The sequence below is a fragment of the Phyllobates terribilis genome, unplaced genomic scaffold, assembly GCF_046119375.1.
Source record: "Phyllobates terribilis strain yellow unplaced genomic scaffold, ASM4611937v1 Scaffold_185__1_contigs__length_3729836, whole genome shotgun sequence".
NCBI classification, from domain to species: domain Eukaryota; kingdom Metazoa; phylum Chordata; class Amphibia; order Anura; family Dendrobatidae; genus Phyllobates; species Phyllobates terribilis.
This window is the reverse complement of record NW_027362945.1, coordinates 2,743,055-2,754,852: the sequence shown is the minus strand read 5'-3', so window position 1 is coordinate 2,754,852 and position 11,798 is coordinate 2,743,055.

Sequence of the window (11,798 nt, the reverse complement as noted above, 5' to 3'; positions counted from 1 at the left end):
GGACGGCCAGCGAGGTCACCACAGAGAACAGTGAACCCATGCGTACCGCCCAGTCCACAGACATATAGTCAAATACAACCGGAGAGAAAAAGAAACAAGCATAATGGGGTAAACTGTCAATAATAGCATAGCCCAAATGTATATATGTATCTAAGGGGTATAGGCGATAGCCAGTTCTATATAAGTCAGAAAAGTTAATTGGCCATGACAAAACAAAGTATATATTTAAGAAAAGCATGAAGTATAACACGATTATATGAGATCATAGTATAAATGCATAATAAGAAATAAGAAAATATCTCTCAAAATATCGATCTATAAATGTGAAATATATACAATAATAACCGGACAAAAAATGCCCACACAGAAAAAAAGTTACAGATCTTGAGAGACAATACAGTGCCAGCAATTATGTCCATGTTATCCAATAGCAGAATGGAAGTCCTCAACGTCATTGACAGATAGAAATTATTAACTACTACCCAACCATACTAGATAAAAAGGTAACACAAAATAGCTAAAACAATGTGGATATAGGTGATCAAAGTCCAAATCCATCTGCTCTCTTTCTGAGCTAATAGTTGGCTCACTCGACCTTCCCTAATATTAGTGGTGATCATGTCAATACCCCGAACTTTAAGTTTAGATGCGTCACACTTATGGTGTATTCTCAAATGCTTGGGAATAGTTTTAACGTAGAAATATCCGTTTCATTTACCGCCGCTTCAATACCTAGGATGTGTTCACGTGTTCTTGTCTTAAGTTATCTAGTTGTGAGCCTTAGGCTGTGTGCCCACGATGCGTTTTTAATGTGTTTCTGCAGCGTTCTTGCAGCTGCGTAAACGCATTAAAAATGCATGGTAGAAGGTCTGCCATGTTCCCCAATGATAATCCGCATGTGCTGTGCACATGCTGCGGAAATTTCCGCTGCGGATTATCATTGCGGAAAAAAACGCAGCACTACCAATTATTTTGCAGAAATGCTGCGTTTTCGCCGCCATTGACTTGCATTGGAACGCACCAATTACGCAAGACTGCATCTGTACTTGTGTAATTGGTGCGTTCTAATGTGCGGATGGTACCCGGGTGTAGATGAGAGGAGAGTCTCCTCCACACCCAGGTACCATTAAAAAATCTGTAAAAAAAAAAGAATAAAATAAAAAATAGATGTATATTTACCTTCCGGCGGCCCGCGCTGCGCTCCTCCTTGCTTCCCGGCACTTTGCAGTGGATTGAAGGACCTGCGCTGACGTCAGAGTTATGTGACGGGTCACTCGACGCTGACGTCGGCAGGTTTTTCAATCCACCGCTGCGGGCACCGAGCAAAGCAAGCCAGCGCGGGCCATCGGAGGGTAAGTATATATTTATTTTTTTATTTTTAACCACTCTCTTGTGTCACACTATATAAATCCATGCAGTTTGCATGGATTTATATAGTGTGACCTAGTTGTCACAAGCACTTTCCAAGTGATGCTATCGCCTGGAAAGCGCTTGTCAATCCGCATGCGGAAATGTCAGTGAATAACGCTCCATTTCCGCATATCCCTGGCAGGAAAACGCATGAACAATCCGCATGTACAATCCGCATGCGTTTTTTTCTGCCAGGGAGATGCAGAAACGCTCAGGAAAAAATCTTGAGCATTTCTGCATCGTGGGCACATAGCCTTACATAGATTTTAGGACAGAGGCATGTCGCATAATAGACCACCACTTTAGAGGTACAAGTTATCGGTTTGGTGATGTAATAGGTCCTAGAGCCCTGGGAATCTCTGAAAGAGTTAGCATGTTCGACATTAGGACACGCCACAGATCAACCACATGGTTCACATCCATTTACTGGAGGTGGTCTTTTCAAAAAATTAGGGGGAGTGGTAGGATAATGATGGCTTCTCATAAAATGATCACAGATTTTTTGCCTTTCTGAAGGTGATTTGCTGTCTGTCTGGTAGATATTTTGCCAATATGGGGTCAGCCATTAACCACTTCGCACCAGAGCCTGTTTTTGCTTTCGTGACCGGGCCAATTTTTTCAATTCTGACCATTGTCACTTTATGAGGTAATTACTCTGGAATGCTTCAACGTATTCCCCTGATTCTGAGACTGTTTTTTCAAGACATATTGTACTTCAAGATAGTGGTAAAATTTCTTCGATATAACTTGCGTTTATTTGTGAAAAAATCGGAAATTTGGCGAAAATTTTGAAAATTTTGCAATTTTCAAACTTTGAATTTTCATGCCCTTAAATCAGAGAGATATGTCACACAAAATAGTTAATAAATAACATTTCCCACATGTCTACTTTACATCAGCACAATTTTGGAACCAAAATTTTTTTTGTTAGGGAGCTATAAGGGTTAAAAGTTGACCAGCGATTTCTCATTTTTCCAACAAAATTTACAAAACCATTTTTTTAGGGACCACATCATATTTGAAGTCACTTTGAGGGGTCTTTATGACATAAAATACCCAAAAGTGACACCATTCTAAAAACTGCACCCCTCAAGGTGCTCAAAACCACATTCAAGAACTTTATTAACCCTTCAGGTGCTTCACAGGAATTTTTGGAATGTGGAAGAAAAAAATTAACATTTAACTTTTTTCACAAAAATGTTACTTTAGACCCAATTTTTTTTATTTTCACAGGGGTAACAGGAAAAAAAAGACCCCAAATTTTTTTGTGCAATTTCTCTTGAGCGTGCTGATACCCTATATGTGAGGGAAAACCACTGTTTGGGCGCACTGCAGGGTTCGGAAGGGAAGGAGCGCCATTAGACTTTTTGAATGTAAAACTTGTCTGAATAATTAGCAGACGCAATGTTGCGTTTGGAGAGCTCCTGATGTGCCTAAACAGTGGAAACCCCCCACAAGTGACACCATTTTGGAAACTAGACCCCTTAGAGAACATATTTAGATGTGTGGTGAGCACCTTGAACCCCAAGGTGCTTCACAGAAGTTTATAATATTGAGCTGTAAAAATAAAATTTTCACATTTTTCCCACAAAAACGTTTTTCATCACTTAATTTTGCATTATCATAAGGGTAATAGGAAAATTTGCACCATGAAATTTGTTGTGCAATTTCTCCTGAACACGCTGATACCCCATATGTGGAGGCAAACCACTGTTTGGGCGCACGGCAGGGTTTGAAAGGGAAGGAGCGCCATTTGACTTTTTGAATGTAAAATTTGTTTGAATAATTAGCGGACGCCATGTTGCATTTGGGGAGCCCCTGATGTGCCTAAACAGTGGAAACCCCCCACAAGTGACACCATTTTGGAAACTAGACCCCTTAGGGAACTTATCTAGATGTGTGGTGAGCACCTTGAACCCCAAGATGCTTCACAGAAGATTATAATATTGAGCTGTAAATATAAAATTTTCACATTTTTCCCACAAAAAATGTTTTTCATTCCCTAATTTTGCATTATCATAAGGGTAATAGGATAAATTTCACCATGAAATTTGTTGTGCAATTTCTCCTGAGTACGCCGATACCCCATATGTGGGGTAAAACCACTGCTTTGGTGTACGGCAGGGTTCGGAAGCGATAGGAGCGCTATGTTGGCTGGGATAGGTGGCAGACACCATGTCACATTTGAAGAGTCGCTGACATGCCGAAACAGCAGGAACCTCCACAAGTGACCCTATTTTGTAAACTTCACCTCTCAAGGAATTCATCTAGGGAAGTAGTGAGTATTTTTTAATTTTTAAATTTATACCATTGGACAGTGAAAAAAGCATAATTATATTTTTACCACAAAAAAATGTTTTACCCTCAGATTTTACATTTTCACACAGGGCAATGGGTAAAAATGGTGCCGAAATGTGTCACACAATTTCTTCTAAACGCGGCAATACCCCATATGTGGCTGTATCGTACCGCTCAGCCATACGGCGAGATCTGGGGGGGACGGAGTGCTATTTGACAATTGGAGAACAAATTATTGTAGAATAGGCATTTGGATTTGGGAGCACAAAATTTTCTGAATTTCTTTTGGGGGGCAAGGGCCATTTGGCTTTTCCAGAGCCTTTCTGCTACCAGTAAATTGGAAGTCCCTTATATTTTTAACAGATGACGGACCTGAGTGGGGACTAGCTTTTTTTGAGGACTGAGTTGAAGCTTTTATTGGGAACATTTTACGTAACATTTATCCGGCGCTCTAGGCTGAGCACTTACATCGGGGTTTCCATCTAAATTTCCAAGTGATGTAATTCAGATGAAACCCCTGCGGGATCCATTCACTGTAATGAGGCAGCAGAGTTACTCTGAACTCCGTCTGGCCTCTGTTTAGCGGTGTCCTTTTTTTCAGAAGTGCACAAAACTGTGGCCAACCGCACTTTTATGCACGCCTAAAACAAATGACACCGTGGGATCCCAGGCCAGACGGCATCCACAGTGGCCTATATCTGCCTCATTACAGGGAATCTTCCGTCATGGGTTCTGGCTGAATCATGTATTTCAGAGATTTACACGGAAACTCTGGTGTAAGTGCTCAGCGCAGAGCGCAGGATAAATGTGAGCAGAGCCTTACTGGGATCTTTGGGAGACATAATAAACAAATCAGTAGCAGGTGAAGAATTGGTTTTATTTATTTTTTACGCCGTTCCTAGTGTGATATAACTGATTAGATTACTTCATTCTTCGGGTCGTTGCGATTACAGAGATACCAGATTTATATCGGGTTTTTATGACTGACAGCTGTCACACACTAAGAGACGCTTTTTTTTGCAAAATCTAGTTTTTGCATCACCATATTTTGAGAGCTATAATTTTTCCATATTTCGGCCGACAGAGTCATGTGATGGCTTGTTTTTTGCGGGACGAGTTGACATTTTTATTGGTACCATTTTTGGGTACGTGACATTTTTTGATCGCTTTCTATTCCGTTTTTTGGGAGGTAAAATTAACAAAAACCAACAATTCAGGAATTGTTTTTTGAGGTTTTTTTTTATGCCGTTCTGCGTGTGGTAAAAGTGATCAGGCAGCGTTATTCTTCGGGTCAGTACGTTTACAGCGATACTACACTTACTGTATATTTTTTTATGTTTTGGCGCTTTTACACAATAAAACAATTTTATAGAAAAAAATATATTTTTTGCATTGCTTTATTATGAGCGCTATAACTTTTTTATTTTTCGGCTGATGGAGCTGTATGGCGGCTTGTTTTTTGCGGAACAAGATGACGTTTTCAGCGGTACTATTTTTATTTCTATTTTGCTTTTTGATCGCATTTTTTTCCACTTTTTGTTTGGCGATATGATGAAAAAGCATAGTTTTTTTGCTCCGTTTTTTATTTATTTTTATTACGGTGTGCACAGAAGGAGTTAATTATTGTGACAGTTTTATAGCTCGGGTTGTTTCGGACGCGGCGATACCAAATATGTGTACTTTTTGGGTTTTGTAAAAATATACGGATTTATTGGTTTAATATTTTATTTATTTATTTTTATTTATTTTGTGATTTTTTTTAACAGTTTAAAAACATTTTTTTTTACTTTTTTTTACATTTTTACTTAGTCCCTGTATGGGACATTAATTTTTATTTTTCTGATCACTGATCTCATCTAATGTAATAGACATGTATTACATTACATGAGATCTTCGCTGACTGTTTCACAGTCAGAGTCTCCTACCTGGCTTCAGCTGCAGGCTGAGCCAGGCAGGACACCATATATGGCAGATCTGGAGGCGGTCATGTGACCTCCAGCTGCCATAGCAACCCCAGGTCCTGGAAGGTATCTGGGGTCGTCGGAGAGGTAAGTAAGACGACCCCCTCTCCTCCTGCTGTCTTCTATATGCCGCGATCACTATAGATCGTGGCATATAGAACATAGCAAAGGGTTAACATCACTGGAACCTGATCCAATCAGGTCCCGATGATGTTCTCTGTCAGAGCTAACGCTCTGCACCGGAATCGCAGCGCTTGCAGGACCCTGGGGGTCCTGAGCGCTGCGAGACCACCCACCGTTTTTAAATGTCGGCGCTGCACAGAGCCCAGCAAGCTCCGACGTTTATCTACAGTGGGCGGTCGGGAACCGGTTAAGATGGGCCATGATTTGTTAAGACAGTCACGTAATTCTGTAGCTTTAGAGTGGAATGTTGTAATGAACCATAACTAGTGATGAGCCAGCATGCTCGCAACTGCTCGCCCGAGCATCTCACTGCTCGCAACTGCTCGGCGCTCGCCGAGTATTTCCGGGGTTGCTCGGTGGGAGCTCGGGTCCCCTCCCTGCATGTTTGGCGCTCTTTAGAGCCCCAATGAACATGCAGGGATTGTCTGCCACACACGGTAAAGCCGCAGCCATGTTGGTTGTGGCATTACAGTGATTGGCTGGCCGCACAGGGTCATCAGGTCTATATCAGACCTGGCGCCCCCATGCTAGGCAGGCAGGCAGGGTATACAGCAGACTGCAGTGCACATAGCAAGAGGCTCTATTCTAATTCTGTCTGCTGGTGCTTTTACAGATATTTGTAGAAGTAGCACCAGGTCTCAGGAGACAGGAATAATTTTTTTTTATCTTTATCCTGATTATTTGCTTAAAAGTCAATCCAGAGAATACTGTTTTTCTGCGCCATTTGCTTGTTGGCACTGCAGAATACAGCCAGGTCCTTTCCATATTACAGCGCTAAAAATCCAGCTATTTAAAACTGGTTTGTCCATCACACGGATCACATATAATTGTGCTGAAAATATTGCCATTTCTGGCCTCCATTGAAATTTTGTTTGTGTGTCAGTGAACTTACTGACACAAGGTCGGCGCTGTTAAAGATAGTTGCCTACAGGCCAGCTATTTAAAACTGGTTTGTCCGTCACACGGATCACATATAACTTCGCTCCAAATTCAGCCATTTGTAGTGAGCGTGGAAGATATTGTCCTCCATTTAAAATGGGCAAGGTATGTGGCAACGGACGGGGAACTGGACATGATGGTGATGGTGCATGCAGAAACCGAGACCGTGGGCAAGCTGAAATTGTGCCACAACAAACACCCACATCTTCTCGCTCAACCTTCCTGTACCAATTAATAAAGGAAACCACTATTGAACACAGAGCAGTGTGAAAAGGTTATTGGTTGGATAGCGGATAATGCTTCCAGTCAGTTAGCCACCACCACCCTGTCTTCCACACGGTCAAGTCTCAGTAGCCGTAAGTCTGGACCGCATATTCCTCACCCTGATCCTCCTTCCTCCCACTATGCCTAGTGTTCCCACACTTGGACACTCCGAAGAGCTGTTCACTTTTCCATTTATAAATTTAGGCCGCTTGCCTGGTCCACTTGAAGTGGGGCAAGAGGAGATCACATATAGCGATGCTCAAATATTTGAGCAGCCAAGATCATATGAAGGCGGCGGTGGGAAAGTGTCACAAGAGGTAAACAATGATGAGACACAATTGCCAGAAAGTCAGGAGGAGGACCAGAGTGCGGAAGTGTAAGACAAGGTGGTGCATGATATAGTAACTGACCCAACTTGGCAGGAGGACATGCAGAGCGAGGACAGCAGCAAACGGGGAGGGAGGTAGAGCACCCCAAAAGGCAGGAAGAAGCAGTGTTGAGGCCACAGACAGAAGGCGGGCAACCGTTCCCCATAACACCAACACGACGGAAGTTGCCAGTACAACTGTTAGATCTTCCCCAGTCTGGTTGTTTTTTAAAGACTCTACCGATAACCCCAAAAAGGCCATTTGCACCACCGGCCAGGCCAGTATCAGCAGGGTAGCAAAACTACCAGCCTGACCACCACCAGCATGATCAGGCACAAGGCAGCAAAGCACCTGACTTTGTGGGCCGAATCCCAGGGTCCAGGAACAGTGTCTGCGGGTGACACCACTGCTTCTTCTGCTGTTGTGCGTGCAAGCCAATCCCCTGTCCATAGTGCATGTGAAGATGCCTCCTGCCCGGCACCTGTCGTTGCACACTCTCAAGTAGCAGCATCAGGAAGCACGTCCTTGTCCCAGCGCAGCTTTCAGTTGTCCATACCCCAGTCCTTGGAATGCAAGCGCAAATACGCAGCCAACGTCCCACAGGCCACACTACTAAATTCCCACATTTCACGACTGCTTGCGATCGAAATGTTGCCTTTTAGCAACCTGCATTCCGCAAGCATTTCGCAACCTGATGGCGGCAGCCATCCCTTGGTACTCGGTCCCCAGCCGCCACTATTTCTCCCAGTGTGCCGTCCCCGCATTACACAAGCACGTGTCCCAAAACATTAGCCGTGCCCTCAACAACGCAGTTACCGGGAAAGTCCACCTAACCACGGACACGTGGACAAGTGCTTGTGGGCAGGGACAGTACATCTTGCTGACGGCACACTGGGTTAACATACTGGAAGCCGGGACCCAGTCGGATCTTGGGATGGAACACATCCTCCCGATGCCGAGGATTGCGGTCCCTAGGTCAATCAGGGTTGCCCCCAAAGTCTACAGCTCCAGCACCTCATCCTCCTCAGCCTCTTCCTCCTCTGCAGCCTCCATCTCCGAAATGACCATATCAGTCACAAGCTGGAAGCACTGCCTTGGCCAAGCGGCAACAGGCTCTGCTGAAGCTAATATGCTTAGGTGACAAACCGCACAATGCTGAAGAGTTCACTCATCTCTAGTCATGAGATCTCCCCTATGATGTGTAGATGGCTGTGAAGGTCTTGTGCTCAGTCTTGTTTTATCCACCAGTAGTAAGTAACGCCTTTCCACTTGCCATTATATGCCCGTTCCCTAGCGCTGCTTCCTACTGGTGTCCTGCTTCACTAGCAATCATCTGATGAAGGTCATGGTTTAACCACTTTGCACCAGAGCCTGTTTTTGCCTTCGTGACTGGGCCAATTTTTTCAATTCTGACCACTGTCACTTTATGAGGTAATTACTCTGGAATGCTTCAACGGATTCCCCTGATTCTGAGATTATTTTTTCGTGACATATTGTACTTCATGATAGTGGTAAAATTTCTTCGATATCACTTGCGTTTATTTGTGAAAAAATCGGAAATTTGGCTAAAATTTTGCAATTTTCAAACTTTGCATTTTCATGCCCTTAAATCAGAGAGATATGTCATACAAAATAGTTAATAAATAACATTTCCCACATGTTTACTTCACATCAGCACAATTTTGGAACCAAAATTTTTTTTTGTTAGGGAGCTATAAGGGTTAAAAGTTGACCAGCGATTTCTCATTTTTGTAACAAAATTTACAAAAACATTTTTTTAGGGACCACATCTTATTTGAAGTGACTTTGAGGGGCCTTTATGACAGAAAATACCCAAAAGTGATACCATTCTAAAAACTGCACCCCTCAATGTGCTCAAAACCACATTCAAGAACTTTATTAACTCTTCAGATGCTTCACGGACATTTTTGGAATGTGGAAGAAAACAATGAACATTTAACTTTTTTTCACAAAACTTCTACTTTAGCCTCAAATTTTTAATTTTCACAAGGGCAGCCAGAAAAAATGGACCCCAAAATGTGTTGTGCAATTTCTCCTGAACACGCTGATACCCCATATGTGGTGCAAAACCACTGTTTGGGCGCACGGCATGGCTCGGAAGGTAAAGAGCGCCATTTGACTTTTGGAATGGAAATTTGACTGGAATCCATAGCGGACGCCATGTTGCATTTGGAGAGCCCCTGAGGTACATAAACAGAGGAAACCCCCAACAAGTGACCCCATTTTGGAAACTGGACCCCTCAGGGAATTTATCTAGATGTGTGGTGAGCACATTGAACCCCCAGGGGCTTCACAGAATTTTATAATGTTGAAGTGTGAAAATAAAAAAACACATTTTTAACATAAAACTGCTACTTTATGTAACGGGTCTGGGAGGCGGAAACTCTGAGCTACTATACAAGGGGGCAGTCCTTGTAAGGGAGCGGGTGGCGACCAGGGAAGACGGGCAGGAGGTCACAGCAGGTGACCGGGACAGTCTCTGAGTGAACGGGCTGGAGGTCACGGCAAGTGACCGGGACAGTCTCTGGATGAACGGGCAGATGGTCACAGCAGGTGACCGGGACAGTCTCTGAGTGAACGGGCTGGAGGTCACGGCAAGTGACCGGGGCAGTCTCTGGATGAACGGGCTGATGGTCACGGCAAGTGACCGGGGCAGTCTCTGGGTAAAGGGTTGGTACGACCTGTGGCGGCTGATGATAGACGTGAGCTCCCAGGTGAGCAGGCGAGAGTCTCTGGATGAACGGGTGGTCACAGCATGTGACGGCGGAGCCTCCAGGAAGACCAACAGACAGGCGGCAGATGAGCGCTCCCAGGTGAGCGGGCAGAAGTCTCTGGACAGGCGGGTGGTCACAGCACGTGACGGCAGAGCCTCCAGGTAGGCTAGTAGACAGGCAGCTGATGAGCGCTCCCAGGTGAGCGAGCAGGAGTCACTGGACAGGCAGGTGGTCACAGCACGTGACGGTGAAGCCTCCAGGTAGACTAGCAGGCAGGTAGCAGGTGTGTGCTCCCAGGTGAGCGGGCAAGCTGGTCCATAGACAGACTGACAGGAGTTGGAAGGCAGACCGTCGGACCTCGGGCAAGCAGGCAGGTGGCTGATGTGCGCTCCCAGGTGAGCGGGCAGGCTGGTCCTTAGACAGACTGACAGGAGAAGTAAGGCAGACCGTCGGACCTCAGACTAGCAGGCAGGTAGCAGATAATCAGGCAGGAATCTGGCAGGTAACTGGCAGGTAACTGGCAACGGGACTTGAGGGCTGAAGCAGAGTAGTGAACAGTGCAACAACATTGCTCGGGCACCTCCATTTTGGAGGAGGTGCCTTATATATGGTGAAGTCCTCCGGCCATTGGCCGGGGACTCCTTAGGACGGCGCGCGCGGCCCCTTTAAGAGGGAGGGAGAGCGCGCGCCCTAAGCACAGTGGCCGGGAAGGAGCGCGCGCTGCCAGCAGAGCGGGAGGAGGACGCCGGGCACGGAGCAGGGAGGTGAGGGGAACAGCGTCCCTGCCTAGCAGAGGGCAGGGACGCCGGCGCTACAGTACCCCCCCCTTTAGGCCCCCCCTTTTTTAGGCCAGACAGAAATTTAGCTAGGATAAGAGGGGCATGGATGTTCTCCCGGGGCTCCCACGTTCTCTCCTCAAGACCAAACCCCTTCCAATCTACTAGAAAAAAGGTCTTTCCTCTTACCCTTTTGGTGGCAAGAATGTTCTCTACCTCAAACTCGTCCTCAGCAGAAACCGGAGCAGGAGGCGTACCTGTAGACTTGGAAAAAGAGTTAAGTACCACAGGTTTGAGGAGAGATACATGGAAGGAGTTAGGGATCCGTAAGTTGGCCGGGAGTTTCAATTTATAGGCCACCGGGTTGATCTGACTAATGACCTCCAGAGGACCGATGAACCGAGGCCCTAACTTGTAAGAAGGTATCTTGAGTCGGACATATTTAGATGAGAGCCAGACTTTATCTCCAGGACGAAATTGTGGAGGATCCAGGCGTTTTTTGTCAGCGTGTCTTTTCATCCGTTCGGACGACTGAAGGAGTGCGGATCGGGTACTCTCCCAAATGGAGGAAAATTTGCTAACGAGAGATTCCGCAGCCGGGTTGTCCACAGAGGTGGAGACAGGAAAAGGAATCCGAGGATGCTGACCGAAGACTACAAAAAACGGGGATTTGGAGGAGGATTCGCTCTCGTGATTGTTATAGGAGAACTCGGCCCAAGGTAGGAGATCCACCCAGTCTGAATGGTGGGCATTAACGAAGTGCCGGAGGTAACTGGTCAGGTTCTGATTGATCCGCTCCACTTGACCATTGGACTGTGGGTGGTAAGCGGAAGAGAAGTCCAGGGTGACGTCTAGCAGTTTACA